Genomic DNA, 15,502 nt, shown 5'->3' with positions numbered 1-15,502 from the left:
TGATTCTTCAGATTTTGTATTAGTCCAGCCTGATGGAGAGACCCGAGTAGTCTCGAAAGCTTGCAATGTGTTACCATCTTTTCAATTAGCCATTAAAAGGTATCAACCACTGAGGACTCTCAATTCTAAATATTTTTCATCTACTGGCTAACACGGTACAAAGATATATATCTTTCCTGTATCAGTAATTTTTCTAGTTTGCAAAACAATGGTCTGATTTTCATCAGTGTTTGAGTTTTTACCATCAGTGATTTTCTTGCGTGAAAAAAATAAATTGCAAAGTTTCTCCTTCTCAGTGCAATGTTAAAAACAAACAGCACATGGATGACTATGCATGCTGCAAGTGATTTTCACGGACCCTTGGACTTGTATAGGTCATTTTGACCTGAAACTCAGCTCAAAACAGACGTGTCTGACTTTTTTTTTTTTTTTTTATAGGAACACAGTTTGCAAAAAAATAAACCAGACATATGAATTGCTCCATAGATTACGATGGGTAAGAGTTCTATCCATGATAAACCCATATAGAAGACGTACATCAGAACAGACATCTGAATAGATAAATGCATCTTTTACTTGAAAAGTAAAACTGGTAAAAAATGTATAGTACCTCTGTTAAGTGGGTAATTAATTAGGAGTGAGGGTAAATCCATACATGGCAGATATGTTGTAGAAATCTCTGCAACGAAAAATCCCCGTAATGGAAAGTCCCTATTCTGGGATCCAGTCTAATTATTGCAAAAGAATATGCATGTGAACACAGATCCCAAGTATGTCCATGTAGAAGAACCTGAGAGTATTTGAAATAATCCTAATATAATAATCCTGATGTGTCTTTTTTTCACTGGACCAAGCATTTTGCAGTGGACATTAGGTTGTCTTCCTAAACCCACTCGAAGCTTGACTTTCCACAGACCTGTGCACAGTCCAGCACAATTTGCTTCCCCTGGTTGTCACCCTCCCACTCCCTTTGAGCTGTTTCTTACTGACCCAATTCACTGTTATACAGCAAGAAGTCTACGGTATATACAGATACTGTTGTAGCCTGTCCACAGATATACAGCAGGGATTGTTAGCAGCAAATCCCATGAAGACATTACAGCCTGTCAGATCAAGCAGGTAAAGAGATTTTCTTTTTCTATCGGGTTGAATGTTATTTTTCCTACTTGGATTATTTTTCTGTTATGAGTATATCTTTACGTATGGTATCCATCTTTACCTTTGTTTGTTTTATATTAATTGTCCATGTCAGTGTTTATTTTTTTCACATTGATGCATTGCCCTTCATGAGGTTTATCTAAGCGGGATCCCTGAGTCAAATTCATCACTTGTCAAAGCATTTGTATAAGAGAAGACAGTCCTATTAGTGTGTTTTATAGTGTTTCTTTACGTTGACATTAGATGTGTATGCAATTATCAATGCTAGTGTCTTATATGTGAATATGCAAATAAAAAATAGAAAGAATGATGGGTCAAAACACTTTTAAGTGTACCTACCTTCCAGACACCATTTGCATTTAAAAAAGATTATTATTATTTTTTATTATTATTATTATTATTATTATTAATAAAAATATATATTTTTAGCATGTTTGCTTTTAATAAATGGATGTTATCCATGCAAAATATTCTAACCTAGACAAGTCCAATGATACCTAAAATATGCCCATGCTCTTTATTGGTAAGATATTAATATCTAACATATTTTAGTGCAATATTACATCAGACAGCGTTAAAAAAAAAAAAAGCACCCAATTTATCATAGTGGCTCATACCGGTACATTTAGCTTGATAAATCTACCCCAATGGGTCTGTTTCCGACAGAAACCAACATACCAAGAAAAAAATCAATAAACTTATGGATAATTTTGTATTATCTGAGTAGATCCAAAAAGTTTACTATGACCAACTCTTTAGTTCTTTGGACAGCTGGCATTGGTTTCTGTTAAATACCATGGAAAGGGGACTTTCTTTTCCATAATGATATTGACAAAGGTTAACTGTGGTTGTAATGTAAGGAACCCCAGGCCTAATAAAAATTAGAGGTTGTCCAACAACAAGAAGTTGTCCAAAAGTTAAAAAAAAAGCAGAAAATGTAATAACGGCCTTTGATCTTTAGCAACCACATCGTATCTACCAGCATCACTTCTGAGACCAAGGATTAGTTTCACCAAAACATCTTACTCATGCACCCATGATAGAAACAAAAACTGCCAGGGAATAACCAGCGTACCAGAATTCGATGAAAAACCATGCATTTTTTTCAATTCCTTTGGATCATGTGATAGTATAGTGACCCCCACTATGCTTTATTTTTCTTTTTTTACTAGAAAGGTCACCATCTGCCTGTGTGACATAATGCATCCTACAAATCCATTGACATGAATCGGCATCAGGTTGCAGAGGAACACACATTAGAGAGTCCGTATAGAAAAAACAAAATGCCAAAGAATAGTAGGATGCCAATAATAGTATAAGTGAAGGTGCAGTAACAAGAAATCAATTCAAATGCAGTACTCCATTATAAAGACACAACTGATATATAAATGGAGAATATGCCACAATAATAAATTCTAGTAGCACAGGACAGATTATGTAATTGGGTTGCATTAGTTGCCATTGCAAGCCAAAGTGGCTAGGGTTGAAGGACAGGGTTAGCACTGAAACAACGGGATGGGTGACCAATTGAGGTTACTTGTTCAGCCACCCTTCTAGGCTTCTGGGATAAAACCATGTAGAAAGGCAAAAAAACAAGAAAGGTAACTGGACAAGTAACACTTTGCTAAAGGAAACAACAACTGTATCGAGTTTTTAATAGTAACTTAGTATGTAATGTCTTGATCACCATTTTGTTTGTTTGCACTCCAAAAATACTGCTTGTGGCAACTTTACTGAAAGTCTTAATGCCCCTCTCCACTCAAAAAATCTAACAATTCTATAAACCCCTTTTATTATATTGCATGTCAGTGATAATTTAGTCCTTACAAATATATGCATCCTTCACAATATAAAAAAATAACATTGTATATAAAAGTAGATATTGACAATGACCAAGTGATCTGTGCAAATGACATTTCGAACCAAACTATGCCAAATAAATAAGGTTTAACTGATAGCTTTAATATAGTGCGATCTTTCTGATCAATATATACATTTACACTCACACTACTGTATAACATAACTACTGTATATGTACCATTTTACCAGATAACAGATTGGACCTGAATATACAATCTTATTTTCTTAGTACACAACAGTAAGCACTTAATTGCTTTCCATTAATTCTGCACATATTACTACCAATAATAGACGCCATTACCCCGTTGCTTAGTTTTTAGTAATTATGCTTGCTGTTGCATTCTAGATGCCTCCATAGGTTTGTGGGAAGGCAGTAAATTCTAATTTACTGGTTATGAAAACTTGGATTTACCAACTCTGTAACATTACACATATCCATGCGTTTGAGACCAGATATAATTTGGTAGCCTAGCACACTATTTCTAATCATTTTTACTTTCCATTTCTAAAAATATGTATGCGTGTAGCCAGCACAGTCTGCATGTAAGCTGAATAACAGCAGTAATATAGATGCAACACAAAAGCAGAGTATATTCAACATATTACAAAATATACATAATCACCCCACGCATTTATATTGGTAGATGTATTGATCAAAAGGAATTATCACTTTGCCTCCTCCGTTTCTGATCGGGTGAATGTAGAGGTTTTATGTTACAGTCACCGTACTGAGATGTCGAGATCTTAAATTCTCTTTATAATTTAACCCCATGCATTCCTTCTTTCTTCCGAAAAAAATTGGATGATTATGTTCTATTATATTTAGAATGATCTTACATCTATTACTTTATGTCTCCAAATTGTGAGAAATATCTGCAACATCTGCACAGATGGGGACATGTTCTGAATCAGCCATCCAATTAGTTTGGATGACTTGTACAAAAGCAGAAAACAGTGAGAAAAAAAAACCAATACTAATGTAAACCAAGCCATACAGATTTGTACGGTTGGCATCATTTCTCATTTGCATATTTATTATTAATAAGGACTTTCAGTTAACCAGTTAAAAATCATGATCAATTAGTATACAAAGTTTAGACAAAAATATACTAGAAAGAATGTAGTATTATTTTAATAGATTAAAAATATATTCCCAGTTCTTTTCCTAATATTTTAATTCATATCTCTCAGTCGTCACATTTTCCATCCACCCGATTTTCTAATATTCTCTTTTGCATATCGTCATCCAAAACAGTTTAACTCCTTAGTACATAAGTCATCCTATCGTCTAACATGTATTGGAAATTCTGTTTTGAATGTATTTTCTATTTAGAAAGTCTGGATCGGTTCTTCATTTTTTATTCTTTTTGTGCCAGTTTGTAAATTCCACATTTATATCCGGTCACTAAAATTGCACATCTGTATTCATAGAGCTGAATATGAAAAGGAGTTATGCAAAATACTCCTGAGAATACTAGATTATTACTATCAAAGCTTTGACAAATGCAACCGATGTGGTTTTTACAATTGAGGTCATTGATTTGTTGCAAAATACGAGCAGTGCTGTGGTATGACACCTAATATACTGTAGATCTTAAGACTTACGGATCACGGTTCGATCAAGGACAACAGTGCATGGACTGTCTGCAGGTCTCCAGCCCCAAGCATGACAACCTCATACACACATCTAAGGTTCACGGCCAGCCCATGCACTGTTGTCCTTCGTCGGACCGAGATCCATGGACTTCTGCGTGAGCCCTTAGAGTCCTGTAGGATTATTTTCTCCATAAAAGTCTCATCTCCTTCACTTGCTCAGTACTTTCAGACGTATCTAAGGTTAGAGCCGTAGATGCAAACGCACATTTTTGTGATCTAAGTCAGAATGTTAACACGTAGCCTTTTTCACAAGAGGGAAAATACATAGTTAACCAAGCAGAAATCCGTCATTTTGAAAACTGAGCTTTAGTATAATTTGTTCTGAGTGTTTTATTTTGGATTAACCGTGCAGAGGTCTGTCTTTTCTAAGCGTGAAGGAGTTCAAAACCAGATTTGGCTATTCTTTTGTGAAATCAGCACAAAAAGCAAATTCACAGCTCTACAATAAAAAGCTCTGACACATAGCACAGACCTTCAATAGCTCTCTGTATTTCCCTCCCTTAGTGACAGCAAAGCCATTGGTCTGTGTCTGATTTCAGGCCGCCCCAGCTACTGGCTGAGAAGAAGTGGCTTAGCTGAGATGATAGGTAGCGAGCAGCTGACGTGATGGCCATTGGGTGCTGTGTATCCAGGAGAAGCATGTTATGTATAGCTATTTAAATCTCAGCCAAATGATGCAAGCAGTGTTGTCTGTTGCCCAAAAAGTAGAAAAAAAGGTTAGTAATAATACAAACAAAGAGTGAAATCTTGTCCTACTGAATTATTCAAGTAGTGAACATAAGTAACCAAGCATACATCTTCATCACTGACCCAGATCTAGTAGTCCAGCTACAATAACCACGAAATTACCCTCCCATGACATGACTTCTGTGATCACAGCTCTGAGACGGTCAGTATTATCTGTGCCCCCGTCTTGCAGATGTAACCCATATGAAAAGCTAATGTTGCCCGCAATAAAGAGAAATTCTGCAGATTAAGTACATGTTTGCATATTTCTTCCCCTGCGTACAGCTGTACGGTGAAGCAACAAGAGGCAGAGGACGGTTTGTCATAACTTGTGTCCAAAAGTGTGAAGTTTTTAATGCTGTATACTGTATTCTTTGCTTTAATGGACAAAGTATCTGGACATGTTTCTCATCATTATTAAGGCTCGCGCAGGGGACTGTAATAATCAGAGTGCTATTTGTCGTCATGACGGATAGCACTCATAACCATGTTATTCTATGGGGTCGTGCACATGCCAGGTTTTTTCCTCGTACGGAGCGGGTCCAGGGAAACAAATGAGTGCGAGGAAAGCATCCGAGTGCGGTCCGGTTTCCACGGACAGAATGGAGAAGACATTTTTTCCTCCATCTTTTCTTCAGCCAGAAGAATCGGATCACACTACAATCAGAGTTTGAGCAGCTTGTGATTTGCATAATGGGCTGAATTCTCTCGGATAAGAGAATAAACGCTCGTGTCACCCCGGCCTTAACTGTAATTTTTTTAACCAGTCAAATCCATTTTTTATTCTTTACCTCGAAAATGTATTCAGAATTTTACTTTGGAAATTGCTAAAGGCCACTTTTATGTTTATTACATTTTGCATCATCTTACCAGTAAATTCACACGTAGTCGATCCAAAGCAGAAATTTCTGCATGTACACTGACTTCTGCAAGCCTTAAATAGGTGCATCATGTAAGTGTCACAGACATTTATTATTATTTAAAATGTTATATGAAAACATAGACATGGTGGGTGACACCTGCCATATTTAGGGACCATTAAGGCTACTTTCACACTTGCGTTTTTTGCGCTGCGCTGCGTGCGCAGTGCAAATGCGCATAAAAAACTCATCATGCGTTTTTAATGCGTTTTCTTGTTTTTTTGTGCATGGTTTTTATAAAAAAAAAGCATGCGTTTTTAAACGCTGACGTGCGCATGACCATGCGCACGTCAGCGCTCCCATAGACTTTAATGTGTTTTTGGGTGAATTTCGTGTGCATTGCGTGCGCATGCGTTTTTTTGAGACAGGACGGACGCACCAAAAATGCAACAGGTTGCATTTTGTGTGCCTGGGCGCACACTACAAAAAAATGCATGCGCATACAAACGCATGACAATGCGCACCCATGTTAAATATAGGGAAAAAACGCATGCGCATGTATGCGCAAAAACGCAGCGCAAAAAAACGCAATTGTGAAACCAGCCTTACAGTGGCTAATTGAGGCTGTTAAATGACAGGTCGATCGCACTTCCATGCACACAGAACAATCCACATATACAGTTGAAACCAGAAGTTTACAAACACTATATAAAAAGATACATATGCATGTTTTCTCAATATCTGACATGAAATCAAAATAAACCTCTCTCGTTTTAGGTCTATTAGGATTACCATAATTATTATTTGCCAAATGCCAGAAAAATGAGAGAGTAAGTTTTAAGGCATTACTATGTTTTAATATTACTATGCCTTTAAACAATTCTGGAATGCCCATATGATGATGTCACATGTTTGGAAGCTTCTGGTTTTTTGGCAACATCTGACTTAATTAGAGACACACCTATGGATGTATTTTAATACACACCTGAAACACACTACTTCTTTGTGTTACATCATGGGAAAGTCTCAAGAAATCAGCAAAGATATCAGAAAGAGAATAGTGGACTTTCACAAATCTGGCTCATCCTTGCGTACAATTTCAAGATACCTGAAGGTACCTCGTTCATCTGTACTATTATATGCAAGTACAAACAAGATGGCAATGTCCAGCCATCATACCGCTCAGGAAGGATACGGGTTCTGTGTCCCAGAGATGAATGTTCTTTGGTTCGACATGTGCATATCAACCCAAATAAGCAGAATCATACACAAATAAGCAGAATACTTCCCTACTAACTTTCCTACCAATGCCACATTTTTTTTCTGCTGCACTCAATGAAAAAATGGGAAGAGTAAGGAAAACTACAAAACCCATAGGAGGAAGGGAATAAAGAAGGGTGCTGTTGTGGGTTCCAGAAAATTAAATTACTGGTAACTAATTACCATTTTTCCCATCTCCACGACAGTGCAGCAGGGACAGAGAAAAAAAAGGATTGCAGAGCATTAGATCAGCAATCTGCTAGTGGGAAGTTGATGTCCCATCCTTTGACAATGCAAAAAAAAAAGTTGATAAAAATTCTAAAAAAAATTTTTTAAAATCACAAAATAAAGAACAAAAAAAAAAACATTAATCCAATAAATAAATTTATTTATGTTAAAAAAGTGCACATTTGGTATCGCAGCGTCTGGAATGACCCGACCTATAAAACTGTCCCACTATTCAGTGAACACCATTTAAAAAATAAAAATAGATGCAAAGAAATGATGCTTTATCATCATACCACCGAACAAAAAGTGGAATAAAATGCGATAAAAAGACTAATGTAAATAAAAATGGCATCTCTGAAAATGTCATCTTATCCCGCCAAAAACAAGCCAACAGCTCCGTCAATGGAAATATAAAAAAGTTATAGCTCTCAGAATAAAGCAATGCAAAAATAATTCTTTTTTCTCTAAAATAGTTTTTATTGTGTAAAAGCACCAAAACATAAAAAAATATATATGTGTTATTGCTGTAAGTGTACTGACCCGAAGAAAAAAGCTGCCTTAAGAAAAAAAAAAAAAAAATTCCTGAATTGCTGTTTTTTGTTCATTCTCCCTCCCATAAATTGGAATAGAAAGCGAGAAAAAAAAAGTCATGTACCCGAAAATGGTACCAATAAAAACGTCAACTTGTCAAACAAAAGACAAGCCTTCACATGATTATATTGACCAAAATATGGAAAAATTATAGCTATCAAAATATAGCGATGCAAAACTTGTTTTTGCAATAAAAATAATCTTTTAGTGTGTGACAGCAGCCAAGCATAAAAACCTGATCTAAATCTGGTATCGCTGTAATCTCATCTACTCGAAGAATAAAGTTATTTGCTTATATCACATGAGCAACAATGTAAAAAATAAATAAAACCATTTAATCACCTGCTGTTGATTTGATCATTCTGCCTTCCAAACATCGCAGCAAGGCTCGGCTCACATTTATCTTGCGCTATGTGCTGAGGGCTTATGTAAAGAAGAGAGGTTCGTTGGATGCAGTGAAGAGTTGGAGGCAGAGATGGGGTTAACAGGATTTACTGAACAAGCAATTAACAAGTAATACTCCTCACAGGGAGGCAAGATTAGTACGGCAGCAATGGGAATGGCATACGAACACAATGCTCGAGAATAAGATATACAAAAACAAGGTAAATTATTGCTTGCAGCTCTTGCAGGGGAAAGGATGGAAAATCTCCCGGCGGTGTCGCAAATCATGGACAATGTCTCTGGCTCTGCTACGGAGGAACGAGAAGCACTGTCTCCTGATGGTGCTGATGGATCCAGTCTTTCTTGGCTTAAGTGTGCTGGAATGTGGGAACAGTCCGTTATGAGGATTCCTCAGAAATGGCGCCGAACACGAGCCGTGAGATCACTCACAGACCGCGGCAGTGGGCGGTTCTTTGGAGTATTCTCTAGGCAGCTTATCTGTTACCACAGACAGGACAGGGCTGTCCAAAAGAACAGGGTTGTCCAAAAGAACAGGGTAAGATGATAACTTAATAGCATCAAAGTCAATCTTATAGTCAGCACGCTGAGGGATGAGTGGCGTGGAGTTGTCAGCCGGAGCAGCGGAGAGGGAGTTAACCTCCTGTCGCTTTCCTGCCAAGTCTGACCTGGTCCCACGCTCAGTCCTCCTTATATTGCCCATGCCCCCTGCTGTCCAGCGTGAAGGTCCTTCCCTCCCAGAAGAAACCTCCCCCGGTAACAGTGGCGACAGTCCCGATAGTCCCGGCCTTAAAGGGTACCGGAAACTGCTAACTCTGTCTCGGATCATTTTCTTACACTTACATCGGGGTTTCCATGTAAATCTCTGAAATACGTGATTCAGACGGAACCCCCTGTGGAAGATTCCCGATAAAGAGGCAGATGGAGGCACTGTGGACTCTGTCTGGCCGCCTATGATCTGGCAGTGTCTGTCTTGTTAGGCATGCATAAAATCGCAGTCCGCCACAGTTTTGTGCATCTCTGAAAAGTACAACTCTGAATAAAAGCCAGAGTCCAGAGTAAGTCTGCTGCTGCATTATAGTGAATGGATCCCTCGGGGGTTTCATTTGAATCACGCCACTCTGAGATTTAGATGTAAACCCCGATGTAAGTGCTCAGCATAGAGCGCCAGACAAATGTGATCCCAAATGTTATGTAAAATGTTCCCAACAAAAGCTTCAACTCAAGCCACAAAAAAGCAAGTCCCCCCTCAGCTCCGTCATCTGTTAACGGAAATATAGGGGGCTTCCACATTACTAGTAGTACAAAGGCTCTGAAAAAGTGCTATAGCTCCTCGTCCGGAAAAAAAAATTCAGCAGCTTCTGCACTTCAAAATCCAAATGCCCCCTCACTTCTGAGTCCCAGTGTGCCTAAACCAGATTTAGCGTCCACATGTTTGACATTTCTGTAGCGATGACAGCCCGCCTAATTTACAGGTGCATGTCTCCAGAAGCATGAGCTGGGCACCACAACGTACTGGGCACTATAATGTACTGGTGACTGGAACGTACTGGGCACTACAATGGCAGTTTGCAATTTTCACTCAGCAACATCCACTGCTGCTTGTTTCTGGAAAATACCCATGGAGTCAAAATCGTCACTACGCATGTAGATAAATTCCCAAAGGGGTATGATTTGCAAAATGGGGTCATTTGAGGGTGGATTCTGTTATTCTAGCACTTAGGGCTCTGTATATGGAGTCCGCAAACTAAGCAAAATCTGTGCTCCAGGAGAAAAATAGCTCGCCGTTTCTCCCGAGTCTCGCTGTATGGCTAAGCAGTACTGTAAGGCCACATGTGGGGTAATTCCACATTCAGCAGAAATTGTGGGACAAATTTTGGTGCATTTTTACTCATATCCTTGGGTGAAAATGTAAAATCTTGGGCTAAAACAAAATTTTGGTGCTAAAAATGTAATTATTTTATCTTCACTATGACACACCTGTGGTATAAATTAATTGAGAGGGGTATTTTGCAAAATGGGGTCACTTATGTCTAGAGATGACTGAACCTTTCAAGGTTCGGTTGGTGTTCGGATCGGCAAATGTCCCGATGTTCACTGAACGGTTTGACGAACATACCAGAACTCCACTGACTTCAATGGGAGGCAAAACCAAACACAGACATCTTCAGTGGTTGCAAAAAGCTATAAAAAAAGCTATAAATTATTTTTTTTAAAAATGATGTGGGATCCCCTGTATTTTTCATAACCAGCCAGGCAAAACTGATAGCTAAGGGGCTGCAACCCTCAAATGTCAGCATTAGCAAGGCTGGTTCTGTCAGCATTAGCAAGGCTGGTTATCAAGAATAGAGAGGTTTCCACGCTATTTAATTATTTAAATAAATTTAAAAAAATGGCGTGGGTCCCCCCCATTTTTGTCAACTAGCCAAGCTAAAGCTAACAGCTGGGGGCTGGTATTCTTAGGCTGGTAATGGACCATGGATATTCGACCTCCCAGCCTAAAAATAGCAACCTGCGGATGCTACAATTCTGGCGCTTTGCCCTGCTCTTCCCACTTGCCCTGTTAGGGCATTGGCTGATGTCACCTTTGTATTGTCCGGTAACATCAAGCCCACAGCTTAGTAATCAAGAGGTGTCTATAAGATGCCTATACATTACTAATCCTATAGTTATATTGTAAATAAACATACACACCTAAAATAAAGTCCTTTAATTGAAAGAATGACCGACTCCATTAATGAATCCAAATTAAACCATACTCACGTCATCACCCATTCCACTGAAGCCATGGTCTCCTGTAATAGACCGTCAATGACTAGCTTTGACGTCATTGAGGTTTTTGGCAAATCCCTGTGCTGCTGTGACCTCAGGAACAATACAGCTAGCACAGTCAGAAAAAGTCTCACAGTGCAGCTCTGATCTCACCAAGGTCCCCACAGTTCAGAGACACTGGCTGGGAACGCAAACCTCAGTGACCAGCGGTAACCTCAATTACGTCACCGCTAGTCACTGAGTCTGAGACATGGATTACAGCGTGGTACAAAACAACAGACAGGTGAGGGATACGGTTGTTTTTTCTTTTTGTTTTATAACAGGAGGTCATAGCTTCAGTGGAATGTGTCATGACATATGGTTTAATTTAGATTCATTAAAGGATCAGTCAGCACGAGTGCCGTTACAACTTTTCCCATGGCGCTCGTGGTGATGTCAGTGAGTTGAACTAAGTTCATTGTCTGAGAAAAGGAGAGAAAAAGCCGAGACCAATAATGGTATGCACAACCGCAATGTAAAATAGAAAAACCTTTATTGCACCGCAAACATAACCAAACATTAAAACCAATTAAAAATATGGATACATAGCAATCAAACTACACCCCCTAGTATGAATCAAATCTGTGGAAAATCCACCATCAATAACAATAATAGTTGAGCTAACTAATACATAAGGCACATATGGAAATCAGCACATAATACAAAAAGAATGATGTTCATATATGCAAACCATGTGTCAATGATAAGTCCTGACAAACATTACAACTATGCCATTATAGCAATAATACCAAGTTATATGGCCGCATGTGGAGTGCCATGAGTGTAGGTTCCATGGTGATAACCTATAGTAATATGAGCAAAAGGCTAACAGTTATCTATATAAAATGAACCAATATATAAGCACACTATCAAAAACCAAAAGATGTTAAGATTCTCTTTCTGCTTTGCTGTGTGGGTTCAGAGTGCTCCCTGCTGGGGCTGTGCTGGACCCTGCTCCATATGTTACAGCTTGTGTCAGCTTGTTCAGTCCCCTGTTATATTAGTCTCTTTTGCTTTGCTCCCAGTTCACACCAGAATGCTGATATAGTGGGGGAGAGGTCGTGAGACCTCAGTGTTTTTGTACATCAGACGTGTTGGATTTTTTATGGTTTTTGTGTGATTGCAGACAGTGTCTTTCCTTCCCTATCCTAGCTAGACAGTTTGGGCCCCATCATTTGCTCAGTCTATTTTCTGCCTGTGTTTGTACCTCATCTTGTCTCACCGTCAATATATGTTTTGGGGGCTATCTATTCCTTTGGGGTTCTATTCCTGGGCAGTTTAGTTTTCACCTTTCTTGCTTAAGCTTAGTTAGTTCTCCGGCTGTGCCGGGGCGTCTAGGGCATCGTAGGTATGCCCCACGGCTACTGTTCGTTGTGTTGTTAGGATTAGGGGTCTGCAATCCGCTAAGTTACCAACCTTTCTGGTGTACTGGTTGCCTAGCTTATTCCTGCCAACCTCCTCGGTGACCTATTTATAACAGAGGTAATACTTAAAGCCGTGAAATTCTAGGAGCTGTCCGAAGCCGAAGGTGTAAATGGAAAAGAGCAGGGGCCCTAGTACTGAACCTTGCGGGACTCCAACAATAGTGGGTGAGGTGAGAAGGTGGCGTGCGTGTGGGAGACGCTGAACGTCCGGTCTGTTAGGTATGCCAAGAGCCAAGATAGGGCCAAGTCTGCGATGCCAAGAGATGAGAGGGTTTGTAATACAAGGGAATGGTCCACTGTGTCAAAGGCAGATGACAGTTCCAGGAGGAGGAGGACAGAGTAGTGTCGCTTGGCCTTGGCGGTTATTAGGTCATTGGTGACTTTTATTAGGGCAGTTTCAGTGTAGTGGTGTGGCCGGAAGCCAGATTATAAGCGGTAGAAGAGGGAGCAAGAAGAGAGGTGAGAGGACAGTTCAAGATGGACGTGTTGTTCCAGTAGTTTTGAGGCATGGGGAGAAGTGATAAAGAGTGATAGCTAGATAGAGGATGGGTCAAGAGAGGGCTTTTTGAGGATTGGTGTGATTGAGGCATGTTGAGGGGAAAACACCAGTTGTTAGTGATAGGTTGCAGAGAAGGGTTAGGGTTGGGATGAAGACTGTGGTGAGGTTTGGGATCAAGTGCACAGGTGGTGAAATGTGATCTTGAGAGTAAAGTGGAGAGTCGATCTTCAGCAATGGTGGAGAAGTTAGTTTTGGAGGAGGAGGGCTGAACAGTTAGAAGAAAGGGCTCTGGGGGTTTTCCACCAAAACTGTATCTGATGTTATCTTCAAATACTTAAAAAATACAGCATGAGAACCCCTCTATTCTTGATAACCAGCCTTGCTAAAGCTGACAACTGAGGGTTTCAGCACACATCTGTCAGTTTTGCCTGGCTGATTATCAAAAATACAGGGGAACCCCATGTCATTTTTGAAAAATTATTTATCTATTTATAGCGCAGGCGGTGGCTGAGGAATACTCCCATCAGCCGTCGCCTGCTCTCGCTGTTAACAGTTGTATACAGCTCTCACCATTGTCCCCTTCTAGTGCTGATTGCAGTGCGAGAAAGGGACAGTGTTGTGGGCTGTCTTTTTCAGCATCCGATGCCGGGGAACAGCTTGAACAGTACCGCTGATTTCCAGGCATGACACGCTGATGACACAGTGATGTCACTAGTGTGCACATGTGCAGGACTTTTTACGGCCTGTGCTGCTACCATAAAACACTGACTTCTGAAAGAGCCTTTAATAAACTCGGTCATTTACCAAACATTGGCGGATTTTTAGTTAAAAAGCTTGGGAATCCGAACACGAATCCGAATGTGCAACGTTCATGCCGAATTTGAGATTGGTAAACGTTTTCTGAAGAAGTTCACTAATTTCTACTTATGACAGGTTCTGTTGTCCTGGCACCGCAGGAGTTCTACCAATGTGACATAGCACCCTCAAACTAGTCCAGCAAAATCTGGACTCCAATATGGTGCTTCTCTTCTGAGCTTTGCACTGTGCCTCAAAAGTAGTTTTCAACCACATATTGTGTATTAGTGTACTCAAGAGAAATTCCACAACAAATTTTGGGGTACATTTTCCCCTGATAACCTTGTGAAAATAAATAATTTGGGGCTAAAAGAACATTTTTGTGGGGAAAAATGTGATTTTTTTTTATTTTCGTGGCTCAACCTTGTAGATAAATTCCTTGAGGGGTCATTTCCAAAATGGGGTCACTTGTGGGGGGTTTCCACTGCTTGGGCACATCAGGGGCTCTCCAAATGTGACATGACACCCAAAGAACATTCCATCAAAATGTGGGTTTCAAAATGTCACTCCATCCTTTCTGAGCCCTGCCGTGCACCCAAACTGTAGATTCCCCCCACATATGGGGTATCTACGTGCTCAGTAGAAATTTCTCAACAAATTTTGGGGTTAATTTTCTCCTGGTACCCTTGTGAAAATAAAAAATTGGAGTGTATAAACAGTTTTGTGGGGAAAATGTGTTTTTTTTTTAATTTTCACCACTCAAGTTTTAAGCTTCTATGAAGCACCTGGGGGGTTCAAGGTACTCACCACACATCTAGGTAAGTTTCATGAAGGGTTTGGTTTCTAAAATGGGGTCACTTGAGGGAGTTTACACTTTTTAGGCACATCAAGGGCTCGCCAAATGTGATATGGTGTCCTGTCTCGGCTAGTGATTCCACCAAATTTTGCATTCAAAAAGTCAAATGGCGCGCCTTCCTTTCCGAGCCCTGCCATGCACCCAAACAGTAAGTTTCCCTCACATATGGTGTGTTGGTGTGCTGAGGACAAATTGAAAAACAAACCGTATGGTACAATTTCTCCTGTTACCCTTGAAAATGCAAAATATGGGGCTAAACATTTGTGTGTGAAAAATGTGATTTTTTTTTTTTTATTCTGATGGCTCAACACAATAAATTTCGGTGAAGCACCTGGGGGTTGAAGTTGCTCACTACACATCTAGATAAGGTCCTTGA

The 15,502-nt window shown here is 39.6% G+C and overlaps 1 protein-coding gene across 1 annotated transcript in view; it reads left to right on the top strand.

Moving 5' to 3' along the window:
- The first annotated feature begins 454 nt into the window (after positions 1-454).
- Positions 455-15,502, top strand: part of ARMC2 (armadillo repeat containing 2) — a 286,378-nt gene continuing 271,330 nt past the window's right edge. Inside the window, exon 1 of the mRNA XM_073576046.1 lies at positions 455-1,119. The gene's annotated coding sequence lies outside the window, so the exon portion shown is untranslated. The remainder of the gene's footprint in view (positions 1,120-15,502) is intronic.

The sequence above is a fragment of the Dendrobates tinctorius genome, unplaced genomic scaffold (genome assembly GCF_039654945.1).
Source record: "Dendrobates tinctorius isolate UK_male_01 unplaced genomic scaffold, ASM3965494v1 ptg000046l, whole genome shotgun sequence".
Taxonomy (NCBI): domain Eukaryota; kingdom Metazoa; phylum Chordata; class Amphibia; order Anura; family Dendrobatidae; genus Dendrobates; species Dendrobates tinctorius.
The sequence above is the reverse complement of the archived record's forward strand: the minus strand, read 5'-3'. Positions and strand labels throughout refer to the sequence as shown.